The sequence below is a fragment of the Rhinolophus ferrumequinum genome, chromosome 6 (assembly GCF_004115265.2).
Source record: "Rhinolophus ferrumequinum isolate MPI-CBG mRhiFer1 chromosome 6, mRhiFer1_v1.p, whole genome shotgun sequence".
Classification (NCBI taxonomy): Eukaryota; Metazoa; Chordata; class Mammalia; order Chiroptera; family Rhinolophidae; genus Rhinolophus; species Rhinolophus ferrumequinum.
The window spans coordinates 86189178-86205411 of NC_046289.1; the positions used below are offsets into that span (position 1 = coordinate 86189178).

General features: G+C 36.4%; 1 pseudogene; it reads right to left on the reverse strand.

Annotated features, from left to right (window-relative positions):
• Window positions 1–377: 377 nt before the first annotated feature.
• Window positions 378–16234, reverse strand: part of LOC117023210 (leucine-rich repeat-containing protein 34-like) — a 44261-nt pseudogene continuing 28404 nt past the window's right edge.

Consider the following 16234-nt stretch of genomic DNA (forward strand, 5'->3'; position numbering starts at 1 on the left):
AGCACTATGCTGCACACCTGAAATTAATATACCATTGTATGGCAATTGTTTTTCAATTAAAAAAATTGTAATTATTTTTAAAAAACGAGGTTTCCTCTGGGGAGAAGGAGTGAAATTTGGAGTAGCGAGAAATAGCAAGCAAAGTTGCTTTTCATTTAAAGTTCTTTACTGTTCAACATATATATTAATTGCTTTAATAATTTTTTTCATAATGGGCAGTTATACAAAGTTTAATATAGTCATATCTTTTACACATTTGACAAAAGTAACTTGTTCTTATTTATGAAAGAAAAATTTAATAGGCAATAAAATATTAATCTGTGAATGTAATAAGACAAATACGTGAAAATTATTTAACAGCTTGTTTTTTATAGATGTCAACCTACTGGTACAAGACTAACACCTGCATTAGCTGAGTGGCTACAATCTTCTCCATAAGTTGGTGTCCAGTAATGGTGCTTTTTAAGGCCGTTGGAGACTTCCGCAAGATACCCCCATCCATCAGATACCCCCATTCATCCCTCACAAATGGCTCCACATCTGTATTGTCTGGGGTTAGACAACCCGTGGGAATTAAGTCTGAATACGCCACACAAGTGGCCTCATCAAACTTGATTCCCCAAATGTAGCTATTTCCTCAAATGCAGCAAGTGTGGGATTTGTTTTCATTGATTGTGAAAGGGTAATAAGTCCTTCTCCCTGTATGTTGGTGCTGACTACTGACAACGCTTGAAGACTCTTGTACTGGGAAGCAAGAGTTTTAGAGATATTGTGCTCCTGCCTTTTTCATTTTGTTAACAGAAAGATCTATTACTTCTAGGGTAGTATTACCTTTTAGTACATCAGCTCAAAACACCATTCCGTCAGATTATGTTATTGCAGCTTTTGTTCGGATACATTTGTTCAGATCACAGAACTTATACCACAGTTTCTTAGATCATGCTTACACATGTGTAGTTCAACAAAACAGTGATTTTCTTTTAACCTGTGACCTAGGTGAACAGTGGGCTCTTCCTGTTCACTGTACAGTATAGGTCAGTTTAGGTTTATTCCTTTGATTGTTTCGTTTTGAGTTAGGACTGTAGCAAATGCTATCACACTTTGCATTCCCAGATGGCAGTCATTCAGAGATAACTTCTCTAAGGATGAATTAATTTGTAGCATGGCAGTAAAAAACATTCCACCTTTATTTTCAATCTTGTTTCCAGTCATTCTTAGGTATTTCAGCATTGAATTCTTATGCAGTGCTTTAGCAATCAATTCTCCACCTTCAGGCCCAATATCATTAAACATAAGGTTTAAGTAAATGAAATTGTATTGTTTCATTGATATATGGATTCTTCTCTAAAATTCTGGAAAGAAGCCAAAAATCTTCACCTGTTACTCTTCCAACCAGTTGTTACCAGCAATGTTTAATGTGATTCCTTCCAATTCCTTATCAATTTCTTCATCCACTCCTCGGAGTATATGCAATATAAAAGGATTCTTTTCTGGGACTTTTTCATATGTAGATTGTTATAACGTTCCTGGAGACTGACAACAGGTTCTGGAGCTTCCTTCAGAAAAATCTATCACTTGAAGGGAGGACCCGCTGTGGGGACTTGGGGCTCTCCCCCTGCCCATGTTTGGGGGGCACCCCAAAATTCTGGCCACAGCTGGGGTTCCTGGGACATCCTCCCGCCTCGCTGTCTCCGGCCTCCAGCCTGCTGGGAGGGATCGGCTGGCACAACCTCGCAATTGTGCATTTCTTGCGGGCCAGACTGGCCTGGAAGGACACCCCACTTCTTACCCCTATGATGGGCCAGAGCCCAGGACTGAGTAGGGTGGAGTGAAGGCGGGAGAAGGGGACACCCGGACTTGGCCAGGGTGGCCTCCTCCTGGCTTTGCCACATCCTCCTCTGACCCCGCAGGCCAAGTGGCTGATAATTTTTTTTTACAAGGAAGTTTTAAAACTTAATAGCATTTATCTCATTAGATTATTTGAATATGGAGATACTTGTCAAATATTTATTTGGCCCAGGGCCTGGAACATAGGAGATAATTGATAAATGTTAGTTACCATTATTATTACTAATAATTATTACCAACGTGTGATGAATTGCATGTGTAAGTCTCTCCAAATTGTATGTTGAAACCCTAATCCCCAATGGGAAGGTATTAAGAGACGGGGCCTTTGGGAGGTAATTATGTCAGAGGGTAGAGTCCTCATAATGGGATTAGCACCCTTTCAGAGGAGACACAAGACAGCTTGCTTCCTCTCTTTCTGTTCCTCGCCAGGTGAGCTTACAAGCATATAGCCATTCTGCAAACCAGAAAGCAGGATCTCACTACATACCAGAGCTGCCAGCACCTCGGTCTTGGGCTTCTCAGCCTCAAGAACTATGAGAAATAAATTTGTGTTCTTTAAGCCACCCAGTCTCCTGTGATAGTAGCCAGAAATGACTAATATACCAGGGTGTTATATATGGGTTTTACACAGCAGTGGAATCAGAGCCACTTTGGGGAATGGATCCAGGGTTCTTCGACTGAGATGACCAGCAAAGTACGATGTATTTTACGGACAGACCACTAATATGAAAATAGCTATTTAAATAGAACCCTCAAATCCCCCCATTCTTTTATGTGATTAAATAAATTTATATTGAGAAGAGAAAGTCTTTCAAATAAAACTGAAAGTTGTAACTGAATTCTGCTATTTGAGTGCCATTGCTACACAAAGAGGAGAGAAAGTTACTTTAGGGAGCCAACAAAACATGGCAGGAATATGACACTGCACTATTGACCAAGGTCATAAGCAGTGGTGTCTTTTATCTCATTGTGCCAGCGAACCATGGACCTGCTACAGAAATTAACATACCAACACACTTGGTTTTTCAACATGCTTTATCAATGCCACCTATTAACTGTTGAACATCAACGTGACAGGTTAGGGACATCACACTGAGATGAGGCTAAGTGCTAGCACTAAAGCACTAACCACAACCTAAATGTATGCTATGAGTTGTAGGTGAGTTGCAGGCACTCAGAACTAGAATGGACCTTGACAGCCACCCTGCTGCCCTCAATTCTTAAAGCCCTTCTACAACAAAACTGCCAACTACCCTGCCTGGAAAGTTAAGAAGCTACTGAGGCGTATGATGCAGGCAACTGGAGGAATAACAAGCAGGGAAGACAAAGGAAAGCTTCCAGGATTTTCTGAAACTTTCAGGTCTCTCTTAGGAGACATGGAGTTGTAGGTGTTGCTAAGCAGAGATTTCAAGCCTTCCGTAACCTTAGACATAGCATCAGGAACCACAGCAAACACTCTGATGTGCCCTACGTTTAAATTTCAGCTCCACCCTTTAACTTAGTTGGGTGGCCTAAATTCCTAAGCTCTTCATGAGGCTATTAAGTGTCCAACGCCATGGTGTTTTGTGAGGATTAACTATAATATGCTAATAATCCTTGTAAAGCACTTAGTCCTATCCCCGTCAAATAGTAAGTATTCATTAAATGTTAGTTATTATCGTTATAGTCAATAATAGAAATAGCTCTGATCAAAGCCACACATTCATTGACTTATGACACGCACTAAAGTGGACTCTTCAAGTCACAACTGCAGAAAAATTTTACTCTGTTAAATAGCGTTACCTTAGTACAACTGAAACCACTGACATAGAGCATTTTGAAGGTAACGTCACTTCTTCCTATTGAGCTCTCAGATGAGCTAAGATGGGAATCTCTCTCTCTTCCCAAGGATTCCCACAGCACCTTGGTAAAAAGTGACAGTTCCAGGATAGAAAAACAAAACAATCATCTACTTACCTGGGAAGGATAACCACCCAGGAGGCCAAAGAGGCAGCCTGTATGACTTAGGAAATATAAAATCATCCCCACTATATTTGTTCATACGTTGTTTTCATTTGGAAATATTGGTTCCAGGTGCCTTCAGTGAAACACATTTGCTTTTAGCCTACTTCTCCTCCCACTCCAGATCTGTTACTGGGCATGAATCTACACCGCCCCATAAAATCTCAAATTGGGAAAGGATCTCAGAGAATTTCTAGTTCAACCTTATATTACAGATGATGAAACAGAGGCATGAAGAGATTAAATGGGTTGCCCATTTCATTACTTAGAGGTGGGGGAAACTGAAGCACATGAAGATTGATCTTAGCCAAGGTACAAAAAGGCAAAATGCCTTGCTAGTTATTAGTTATCGAGAATTACTGACTCTCAGTGCTCTACATGCAGGATAAAACCCTATTCCTGACTACCAAAAGTGAGCAATTTAATGACAAACAAGCTGTGCCTAAATGGTTACAGTCACTTTATTTACCTTTAACCACCATAGGATGCCAGGTAGTACCAGCATGCTAATTAGTCCTGTCCGTCTGGCTAATGCAGTCTTCATAATTTATAATCCAAAGCCTTTGGGCACAAAGACCTATTAACATGCTAATACACCTTCTTGCTATTCTAGCTGCTTTTCAATTAGTAATTATCCTATAGACTGAGCCAATGAGAGGCAATTTTTCCAAGTGATTAGCACCTTGGAAATCATAGTCAAGCTGGTTGCTGATTAACATTCCTTGGTCTTGGCAGTTAGCATTTCTCATTTTAGCAATTACTCTAGTGGATACAGTTGGAGGTTTGGGGCCATGGAAACCCAAGCCTATTTAACAGCCAGTGACTATTTCGAGAAAACATAATTATGACATGTTTATATGAGAACTTGATTCACTTAACAAAATATTACATCAAAACATTTGTTTCCACTCTAAAAGACATTCTGGGGACCTTTGCAGAAAATTGAATATAAATGTATAACAAATTATATTATTGAATTTCTATTGATCATCTTAGGGGTGACAGTGGCATTATGGTACGTTAAGATGGATGCTGAAGTATTTATGGGTGAAGTGTCATAATGTCTGCAACTTACATCCAAATGGTTAATGGTTCAGCAACAAATGATAGATAAGTAAGTAGATAGGTCGGTAGGTAGGTATACAGATAGATAAGTAACAGCAATTTTGGCAAAATGTTAAAAATATTTTTGTTTCAAATAGATCTATTAGTTTACCACCCTGAGGGAAGATTCATACTACAATGTTCATTTCCAGAAAAACTCTCTGTGTACTTGAAACATCGTATGAATAACCAATATTTGAATTGTGTGACTCCTTCCACTTGCCAATCTTTTTCTCTCTTTCTCCCGAAATTGTTAAGAATTGGGATTTAAAATGAAAAATGTTTTTAAAAATTTGAAACATTTTAATGCCTTACATGTCTTGGTACAACTATCTGTTGGACTATAGATATTTAAAAGTGACTATGAAAACAATATTCTCACAACCAGGGTGACCATATTCTGGTCATACAGCCCCAGTCTTCACTGTTTCAAAAATGCCCTCTGATGTGAGGATAAATCCTTTTGTGACACCTACAAGTAGGCAACTTAGCCACTCATGTCACCTCTTATGCTTTACTTCAGAATCACCTCCAACTTTATTTGGTTTTAGTCACTCAAGTTCAAACAACATCATATTTGAAAATGTGCCTTCATATAGCTATAAACAGAGCTAACTTTATACTCTCTTTTAAAATTCATTTTAAAAGCAACATAATTGGTTTGAATACAGTGGTCAAACTAATAGTAGCAGTAAATCTATCTGCCACAAATTTCTTAATGTGAACCATTAGACAAGTATGCAAATAAACCAAACCCTACAACCCCAAAAGAACCATAAGGAGTTACTATCAAATTTGTCAAGTTTTTGTCTAAATTTTTCCAGTGATGTTAAAGATGTAATCCTAACCTTAAAGCAACCACTGAATAATGATTGGAGTAGTAAACATTCATTGAGACATCAGAACACCATAGCTGACGTTTCATATGCAGTATAAATCCTCCTAATATCTTACTGTTGATAAGACAAGCATGAAGACACATCAGTGCATTACAATGTTGTGGCTATTTTGGAAACAGCCCATTTTTCATTTAATAACAAATTAGCAGACTTTTCAGAGGACTAAATGTCAATAAATAAAATGTAAAATGTCACATTATATATTCATCCACATATTTTATGGCACTAATTTTTTTCCTTTTTTTTCTGAAGGAAAATGAAAGCAGTAGTACAAACACACACACACACACACTCATGCACACACACATACACACACACTAGCCATTTGACCTGATTCACATGTTCCTTTCATTTTAAATAGAAAATGATTCTCCCACCCCGCCCACAAAAGAAAAAAAAAAATATATATATATATATATATACACACATACATACATCTATATATATTAGTTGATAAAAGCCAAAATCTGGAATCCAATAATATTATGTCAACATGCTAATTTAATGAATATTGTTTTTAAAAAGAGGCTGTGAAGGTCCTAACCCAAATATCTGACCTAATAAAATAATCATTGACTCAAATTAGAAAAATGTGATAAATATGTTTTCCTTTGACATTCATATAAATCTGCATTTGTGAGAGAATTCTGACTCTGTATAGAACATTATATTTATGACTTCTTTTAGTGTGGAAATGAGCTAGAAAAGAACAAGGATAACCAGGATGGAGAGAGAACTATGTGAAAAATCTGGAAACAGAGAAGTACAAAATTGGTGAAGTCAAGAGAATTTTGGCTCAGTGATTTTTGACATGTAATCCCTTATTTTTCCTTTTTACCATAGAATGATATTCTGATAATCCAAATAATTACAAAGATCCAAGATCCATTTGCTTGGACAAGACTTTTTATCTCCTGCATTTTCTGATTTTTTTTTTTTTTTTTGCTTCTCTTTGCAAAAATCTTCTTTAAAACAAAAGCAACCTTCTGAGTTTAAGATGAAATCTCTCAGCATTAAATGCTAATTTATTAGGTGGTTATAAAATTGCAATACTATCAACCCTAGTAATAATGAATCTCCATGGTCTTTGATTTCATGAGGAACCTGACATATCATCAGAAAAAATGAAGAAACATAATCAAATGCCATTGTTAATAATATTCAATTATTCCACCTGTGACCTAAGCTATTACAACTATCACCTTATAATTGCAATTCATCCATTGGGAAAGCCAACTTCAAACATTATCATAGCTTAAAGGTCACTTGGAAAGAATGCAATTATAACAAAATCTTGTGATAGTAATGGAAATAAATTCATCTTTTTATACTTGGTCCCAGATGATATTTGTTCTTTAAAGAATAAATCATAGAATATGAGTTAAATATATTATATCTACAGTGTGTTTTCTACCCCTCACACATTTTTTAGAAAAAAAAATCAAGAACAAATTTTCTTTACATAATTATTTTCCCCAAGCAGTCTTTTTGCTTCTCAAAACACCAGCTGCCATCAATGACTGCCATGGGACCTGTTATGTATTTGCAGAGATGAAGTCAGCTTCCTTTCCCATTCCTGCCCTGCCTCTCACCCCTTTCCTCTTGGACTTAGTGTTGCATTGCTCTCAGGCGTCCTGTTTGCCTCCAATAATAAGGGAAGAAAGACCAGTGAGTCATAAGCAGTTCCCTGTTCTTCATTAGCCTAAACAAATTTCCTGGTCATTTGTTTGTTTGTTTATTTGTTTAATCAGCCTAAATCCATGCTGGAAATATAAAAATAAATAAAACTTGGAAATCAATGATACCATTTAATCATATTTAGATCCCCATAAGAACTCCCATTTCTTAAGAGCTTTCTATGTGACAAGCACTGTGTTAGGTGTTTTACGCACATCTAATTTGGGTCATCTGCTTCTTTCTTTCTCTCAGTTTGGTTTTCACACTCAAAAATGTTCACATAAAGTTGTCTTACATTGCGAAATTGATAAGAAAGAGAGAAACATGAGGCTACCTGAATCCAAATTACTTTGCTGGCAATTATTGCATGACCCTAAGGGACTGGTATTTACACTCAGAGGTAAGAACTCAAAAGGCAGAGGGGTGGGAATGGATGGGTCAGAGGAGGACCTGGAACCCCTGAGCCTCTCCTTGAGTCCCAAATTAAGGCACAGAATCAGAAGAAGAGTAACTTGCCACGGTGATGAGGCTAAAGCAAGTCTAAAATAAACTGCCAAAGAAGAAAGGAAAAGAACAGAGTAGGTGATAACAGATGTTGCATTATGGAGCCCAAACAGGAGGCAAGGAGAACAAGGAAATTCAAAGTCCTAGACAAGTGGGCACAGGCAGGGGTCAGGCTGGCACTGAGTACAGAATGTCAAGGCCTGCTACAGCTTTCTCTCTCCTTCTTCCAACCAATCTGACTGTTTTCTCTAATGAATTAACTGAATTTAGAAATTGTTTTAGATTGTATAGATAATGAAAAAATTACTGTTAGAATGAGATAGGAATTTTGGCACCTCAGTTTCCAGAAAAGAAGTACTGAGGGATTTTTTTGAACTCTTTAAGAAAGAATAAAGTAACAGACAGATAGATGATAGATAGATAGATAGATAGATAGATAGATAGATAGATAGATAGATAGATCTATCTTTAAAAAATATTGATGCAAAAATGTATGCCCTTTTTTTACATTCAAAACATAGGCAAAACAATTCTATATGTTGTTTATAAATGTATATATGTGTATATTAAAGTATTAAAAAATAGATCATATTGACAACTTTTTTCCCTCCAGTGTTAACTTTCTTATAGACCATGTTTGTGGAGGAAAACAACGCTTCAAGTTTAGCCAATTAATTTGCTGGACAGAGGCACAGGAAGGGAGTAATTAATCAGTCAAGTTGGTCATCAGACATTATTTAGATAAACACTTCCTTTTGTATGTTTTCTTATAGATATAGAAAAAGATTATTATTTCTTTTTCTTTTTCCAGCTCTATATTCTTGCTTTACCCCCATCTATGAATAATCATAGAATTAGGTTCATCACAGATATAGGGACAAATCAGCCCAGCTTTCAAGAAAAAGTGAGGGCCTTTATTTATTTACTTATTTATTTATTTATCAAGACTTCTCACAATTTAGCTAAATCACACAAATGGACATTGTCCTGTTTCAGGTGGTTTTGATTTTGTAATGAGTAGTAGCAGGTAACATTGGGACATACTTCAATTTATGACACTTTTTTACCAATTCCCATTATCTATTACTAAAATTCGTAATTTAAACCTAATTAAAAGTAGCATTATTGAACAGTTGTTGAATCAAATTATAAAATACAATAGCTTTAAAACATTCTCATGCCAAGAGTGCTAGAAGGAAATGAGAACAGTGCTTGATATCCTTGGTAAGACAAAGCTCTGTCTAAACACACAAACAAAGCAATCTTTCTGGACTTTTTCCAAAAGGGCCTTTTCTGTTTTACTCTGCTGGGATGAGGATGAATTTCACTGAACACGTTAATCGAAACATGTAGATTGGTCTAAGCACATAGACAAAGCCTGAATCCAGCACCACTTCTGTGATGGATGGAAGTTTCTACATTTGTTAAACTGCTTTGCCTTAATGTCCTCATCCTTCTTAGAGCATCTCTCAGTGTCATCACGATCCATCAAAGAAAGTACAGTGACTACATAAATGACAGTAGCCATTAAGGTGAACTATATCAGAGAACAACGCCTTGAGGAAAGAACCATTTGCATTATACACGACCTTACGCTCTGTTCTCTCCCTGAACCACAAAGGGAAGATGGATGTGCTTTGGTCAGATGAACCATTTACGAGGTTTTGTACTATATAAAGAGACATCTTCAGGGCCTTGTGTATGTACATTGTAAAACCTTGAGATATTTGCTAACATACATATTTAATGTGATAATAAAAAAAGCCTTATTTGTTTCAAAGTCTCTTTTACCCTTGCTTATATAACCAAACAGCTTGATGCTATTGGCTAAATGTTCGAACCTTTCATTATTCACGGCGGCAGTGGAAACATGCCCAACTGCCACAGATATATAAATCAGACTCGAGCAGCAAATGACAGTCAGGATGAGTAACATGACATCCCTATGGAAGCACCGTGCCGGGGATTAAAGAAACCGTGTTTTTTAAGGTCCAGCTCGTTTCTTTAGTTCCAAATGGTTTCTAAGTAAAATATTATTCTTTGTGTTTTAATTCTAAAAATGGTTAACCTACAAGCCAAAAACTGTTTAGTACATTTAGTACAAACAATGTAAAAGAGCATAGGACCCTTTTACTAAAAGACAGAAATAGTCCTAAGCTAATAAGGTGAATTGATAAATGTTTAAAATTCAGATCTCCGAATGGAAATTCACTTGAATGACACCAGATGTCATTTTACTATACAACCAATATATACTACTTAAAGACTTGCAAGTTTATCTTCATAATATATCTTACTAATGGCAAAGATATTAGTCAGCGGAAACTACTGCTGTAAATAATACTCTAAGACTATGATGAGGAAATTCTAAAAAAATAAGAGCTACTGATGAATCTTCATGGATCCTAAAGTTTTCAATGTAAATAGTGGGTTGGATATCAGGCAGCACATGATTTGATACCCAAAGCACAACAAAGAAGTGAAACAATGTATCAGTCTTGCTTAGTTTTATCCTAAAGTTAGCTCAAACTGATGTCTAAAACAAGTGAGTTATATTGTTAGGTGGATCACTTAAGACACACATTATGAGAAAAGATAAGAGTCTCACATATTGTTTATACTATTCGGAAAAAAGAGCTCCAAATATCATTAGGTGGAGTAAATGTCTTAATCAAAATATTTATCCACTTTGATGTTAGGCTGTCTCCATAACCCAAAAGATATGAGGACTTGAATCAAGTTTGGTGGTCACTAGTCTAATACACATAGCAATCAAAATTTATAACTCAAACCCTTAGGCTGATTTTTACTATATTAATCATATGAAGATAACAGATACAGTTCTAATTCATTTTACTATGGGAAATATAATTTTATGCTGATGTGTGTTCTTGATCCAGTCCTTTTATGTAAGTAAAAAAATAAGTCAGCTTTTTATTGATGTTATGTTTATATAATCATAAAATTTTAGTTTATATATAATTGTATGTCACAATAGTGTCTCCTGGTGTCGATCCAGGTGAGATGTTTTAAATGAAGCTCACTTTTGTCATTTGATAGACAATCATTAAATAATGTCATCGGAGTACAAGAACTTTTAAATTGAAAGGAAGAACCTTTATACTAATTACCCATTTGTGATAAGTTCAGGTGGTTGGTGTCTTTTATGGTCTGACATTACACATTCAGGGTGATGGAAATGGCTGTTTTTCTTTAAAAATGGCCTTTACTCTAAGTTGAGCATTACTTCATTCCACTTCCTGAGGATCTCTATTTAATTGTATTTTTTTAATGTACATTCTTCTCTGATAGCCAAAATGAGCTGAAGGAAATAATTTCAGTGGTTGTTTGTATCTTCTTTTTAACTGAAGTTGTTTGAGAAAGATCTCAATAAGCAATTTCAGGGAAAAAAGGATAGAAATACGTAATTTTGTTATTAATAGAAAGGAAAAAAAATGGAAGTATAAATTTCACACATTGTAGGGTAGCTTGCATCAAGGAGACACAGGATTCCTTCCTTCTCTAGAAGCATTTTCTCACAGTGATTAGTGAGCAAGCACCATAGCCAAGTCAAGCAAATCACAGATATTTGCCCTGAAGATTCTGGTATAAGGTGGTATTACTTCAAGTGTCCTGTAAATGCCTCTTGAGAAAGTGACCATCATCCTAAGAGACAAGGCAGGGGTAATGTAAAGTATATTCTCTAAGAACCTCTTTATTTTTAGAGATTTGGGTCTACCTCACCCAGATGTACACAAAAAAAAATATTTATTCAAGGTTGTTGTGACAGAAGAGCTACTCCACAAGCAATTATTAAGTATATTTTCATAGGGACAGAGAGATCAGAATTTAGTATGGAAAAAAATATGCAAACAAATTATCACAGCAATGTGATAAAATCCACATATTAACTCCATGGGAATGCAGAAAAAGTATTTAAATTTCAAGGAAATTGTTGCATTTGAGCTGTGTCTTTAAAGATAAGTAAAAGTTCACAGGACAGAAAATGGAATGAAAAGAAGACAGAGAGAAGAGAAAGAACACTCCAGACATAGGGAAAATAATTTGTGGAGGCACAGAGGCAAAAAGAAAACATGACAGCAGCTTCCTGCAAGAAGTTTCACATTAACTAGAGCAAAACAAACATAGAAGGGAATAGAATGTCTTCCCTGAACCCACAAATTTAGAAAGAAGAGAGCAGAATGAATATCTTTACCTGGTTCATTTTAAGATACAATGGAAACCACTGCTGAGGAGAAACAAATGAAACTGGGAAGCTTAGAAATGGTGCTTGCTAACTTTGGAATTGAAGGCTCCAAGTCTATACATTAAATTGTATAACTGACCCAAAACCTCTAGTATGGGACACCCCCCACCACGTAAGCAAGATTAACTCTGTTACGTGGCCTTTAACACTCTTCTAGGAAAAAGAGCGGAATCCGCATAGTCTAAGAATGCTGGGTTCTCTCCTTTCCTTGCCATTTCTTCAGATGACAGAAAAATGGGGATAATGAAATACATCCCTTTCACTATAGCTTGGAGAGGAAAACAACAATAATAAAAAGAATTGCTTTCAAGGAAGCAGTTCTGGGAGAAGGATCAAATCACCTGTACCATATCAGAGTAAATGGACGTCGAATCAGAGACACCCATGCTTTAGCAACATATGAAGAAATGGCATAGACATTATACAAACACATTACAGCAAAGAATATGCATGCAAAAGCCAGAAAAAGAAAGCAAGCTATAACAAAAACATAACTCAAAGAATGAAAAAAATTTTCAATTAATTGATTTATACCATAAAACAACTTAAGAATATCAAATCAAAGAGAAAAAAAGCCCAAAGACTAGCTGATAAAACAGAATGAAATGAGAAAATTAAATCTGAAACAAGGAACAGAATAGGCACTACTGAAAATCATATTAGTTAACATAGAAAAGGGTATTTAAAAAAAAATCACAGTGACTTCTAAGAAAAAAAATAAAGTTATTAGTCAAAAGCTAATAGAAATGAAGTACAAAAATGGTCCAACACAAGAATAATGTGTTAATAAAAAATTCAGCAAATGAAACAGAAGATGTAAGAAAAGTATAAGAAAATTTCTTAGAAATGGAGAAACAACTGAGTCTGCTGATAAATTTAAAAAAAAAAAAAAGCACGCTGTGTTCTAGGAAATTTTGGGGGAAAAAAAACACCTCAACTCTAAAACAAACACAGAGACTTTTTTTTTTTTTTAAGATTTTATTGGGGAAAGGGAACAGGACTTTATTGGGGAACAGTGTGCACTTGCAGGCCTTTTTTCCAAGTCAAGTTGTTGTCCTTTCAATCTTAGTTGTGGAGGGTGTCGTTCAGCTTCAAGTTGTTGTCTTTTCAGTCTTAGTTGTGGAGGGCGCAGCTCAGCTCCAGGTCCAGTTGCCGTTTTCCAGTTGCAGGGGGCACAGCCCACCATCCCTTGAGGGAGTCGAACCGGCAACCTTGTGGTTGAGAGGACGCACTCCAACCAACTGGGCCATCCGGGAGGCAGCTCAGCTCAAGGTGCCGTGTTCAATCTTAGTTGCAGGGGGCACTGCCCACCATCCCTTGCGGGACTCGAGGAATTGAACTGGCAACCTTGTGGTTGAGAGCCCACTGGCCCATGTGGGAATCGAACCGGCAGCCTTCGGAGTTAGAAGCACGGAGCTCCAACCGCCTGAGCCACCGGGCTGGCCCTACACAGAGACGTTTTTGAACTTAAAAGGAAAACCCACTTTTGGATTAGTCAAACAAAGGAGAAGGGGGTGGATCATCTTCACAAGGAAAAAGATGCCATCTTTCTGCTGGGACATTAAATGCCGGAAGATAAGAAAGCACTATGTGTAAATTCAGTAGAAAGTGCAACCCAAAAATATAACACAAATAATACAGTAGTCATTTCTTTAAAAGTTTGCCTGACAGTTAAATCCAGCATATCAGAAAATTGACAGATAAAACGGTCTTCACAATAAAGAAACTCTACAATAAAGAGACTGGTAGTGAGACTGAATCAATTTAAATATAAAACCAGTCCTAAATAACTGTGGGAATTGTTATTTGGGGAAAAAAATTTCTTTTTCCATCCACAAAGAGATTATGTAAGAAATAAAATCTTTATGGTAAAGAAATATTTGAATTCCAAAAATTAATTTTACTCATTTATTTTTCTACAGTTAAATTCAAGTAAAATTAACAAAATACCTTTCATTTGAAAAACATCATCAGTAATATGACTTAATTTTTATTAAAGTCCTTCTATTTTTCTCTTCTATCCTTCCACTTATCTGCATGGAAGATATCCAGAATGTTTACTAAATGGGAATTTCTAGTTGTGATTTAGTGGTTTTTTTGCACTTACCAGCACTGATTTTAAGAATGCATGTTTACAGTTTTTACAAAAATGAAAACTGATATGCCAAGATGTTAGTAGTGACTAATACTGGATATTAGGAATATGGATTTATTCATTCATAATATTCAAAAATCTTTATTGAGTACCTATTATGTGATAAGTACTGTCCAAGTTTCTAAATATACAACAGCAGAGAAAACAAAGTCCCTTTCTTCAAGGAGTTTGCAAGGAAGAACAGACTTTAGATAGATAGATAGATAGATAGATAGATAGATAGATAGATAGATAGATATAAATAGATAGATAGATAAAATAAAGAAGGAAGGAAGGAAGGAAACAAGGAAGGAAAGAAGAAAGGAAGAAAAGAAGGAAAGAAAGAGAGAAAGAGAGAGAGAGAGCAGAGAGAGAGCAGAGAGAGAGAGAGAAAAAGCATGCACTAAGTCAGAGTGATAAAATGAGCTACAAAGAAAAAATAAGTTTGTCTAAGAACGGAGAACTATACCATATGTCCCAGTTTGCCAGGGCCAATCTGGTTTAGGATTCTTATTCCAACTTTCTCTCTGACTGGGGCTCTTTTACATTCCCAAAATTGCCCTGTTTTAGATGACAAATTATATGTTCACCCCAGGTAAGGAGGATATGAAGTTCTTTAGGGTGGAAGTCACAGATAGTGGCCAGAGAAGTCCTCTTGATAAGCTAATATTTGAGCAGAGACTTGAAGGGAGGGAGGGAGCAAGCCATGGAGATACCTAAGGGAAGGAATACTCCAGGCAAAAGGGGAAGCAAGGACAAAGACCTTAAGGGAAGATATGGTCGGCATCTTCGAAGACCACAAAGACCCAAAGGGATGGAGGTAGGAGGTGAGGCCAAAGGGGTTGGGGAAGGAGGGAAAAGAATGTGAGAAAGTCAAAAAGGGCCCTGTAGACTCTTATAAGCAGTTTGGTTTTTACTCTGAATGAGATAAAAAGCTAAGAGAGGATTTTGAGCAAGGAATAATTTGATCTGATTTATATATTAAGTAATCTGACTGTTGTGTAAATACCAGACCATACGGAAACAAGGGTAAAACAGAGAGAATGAGGAGGCTACTGGAATAATCCAGGTGAAGGATGATGTGAGACCACGATGGTAGCAGTGCAGGTTATATTAATGGGAACAAGTTAGGATGTATGATTGTTACTTTTCTTCTTTTTACTTTCGTATATGTTTTAAATTTAACAAAATTAGCATTTTTAAAGAAATAATAATGGTAATAGCTTTCAGAGACATTTCAGTAGATGTTAACAGAAGCTAATGGCCATTCGATGGAGGTAAACGAGGGCAATCCTTTAAGATTATCAAATTTTTGGCTTAAGCGGCAAGAATCATGCCACCATTAATCAAAATAGGGAATGCAGAAACTGTAACAAGCTTTGGGTGTTAGAAGACTGAATTCAAGGGCCCACAAAACAGAGCTAAGTGGGCACCAACCAGGCAGAAGTCATACACATGAGCTTAAGAAATTAACGCAAGCCTGGGATATAGAGTTCGTGAGTCATCAACACAAAAGTTATCACTGAAGCCATGTGGGAATAATTGAAGGAGAATGTGGACACAGAAAAAAGAGAATGATGCCATTGAAGAAGAGAAGGCTGTATGTTGGACAAGAGCAAGAATATCTGGGACGAGATTCCAAAGAGAATAGTGCCCTTGAATAAAGATCAACTAGAGAATGCCAAACTTCACATGTACTACCACTATGTCAACTTCTCTGACTCAGTACCCATCCAGCCCAGAAAAAAATGTTTTATAAGTGTTTTTTTAGTCTCTATTTAAAAAACAGAACTTTGTTGC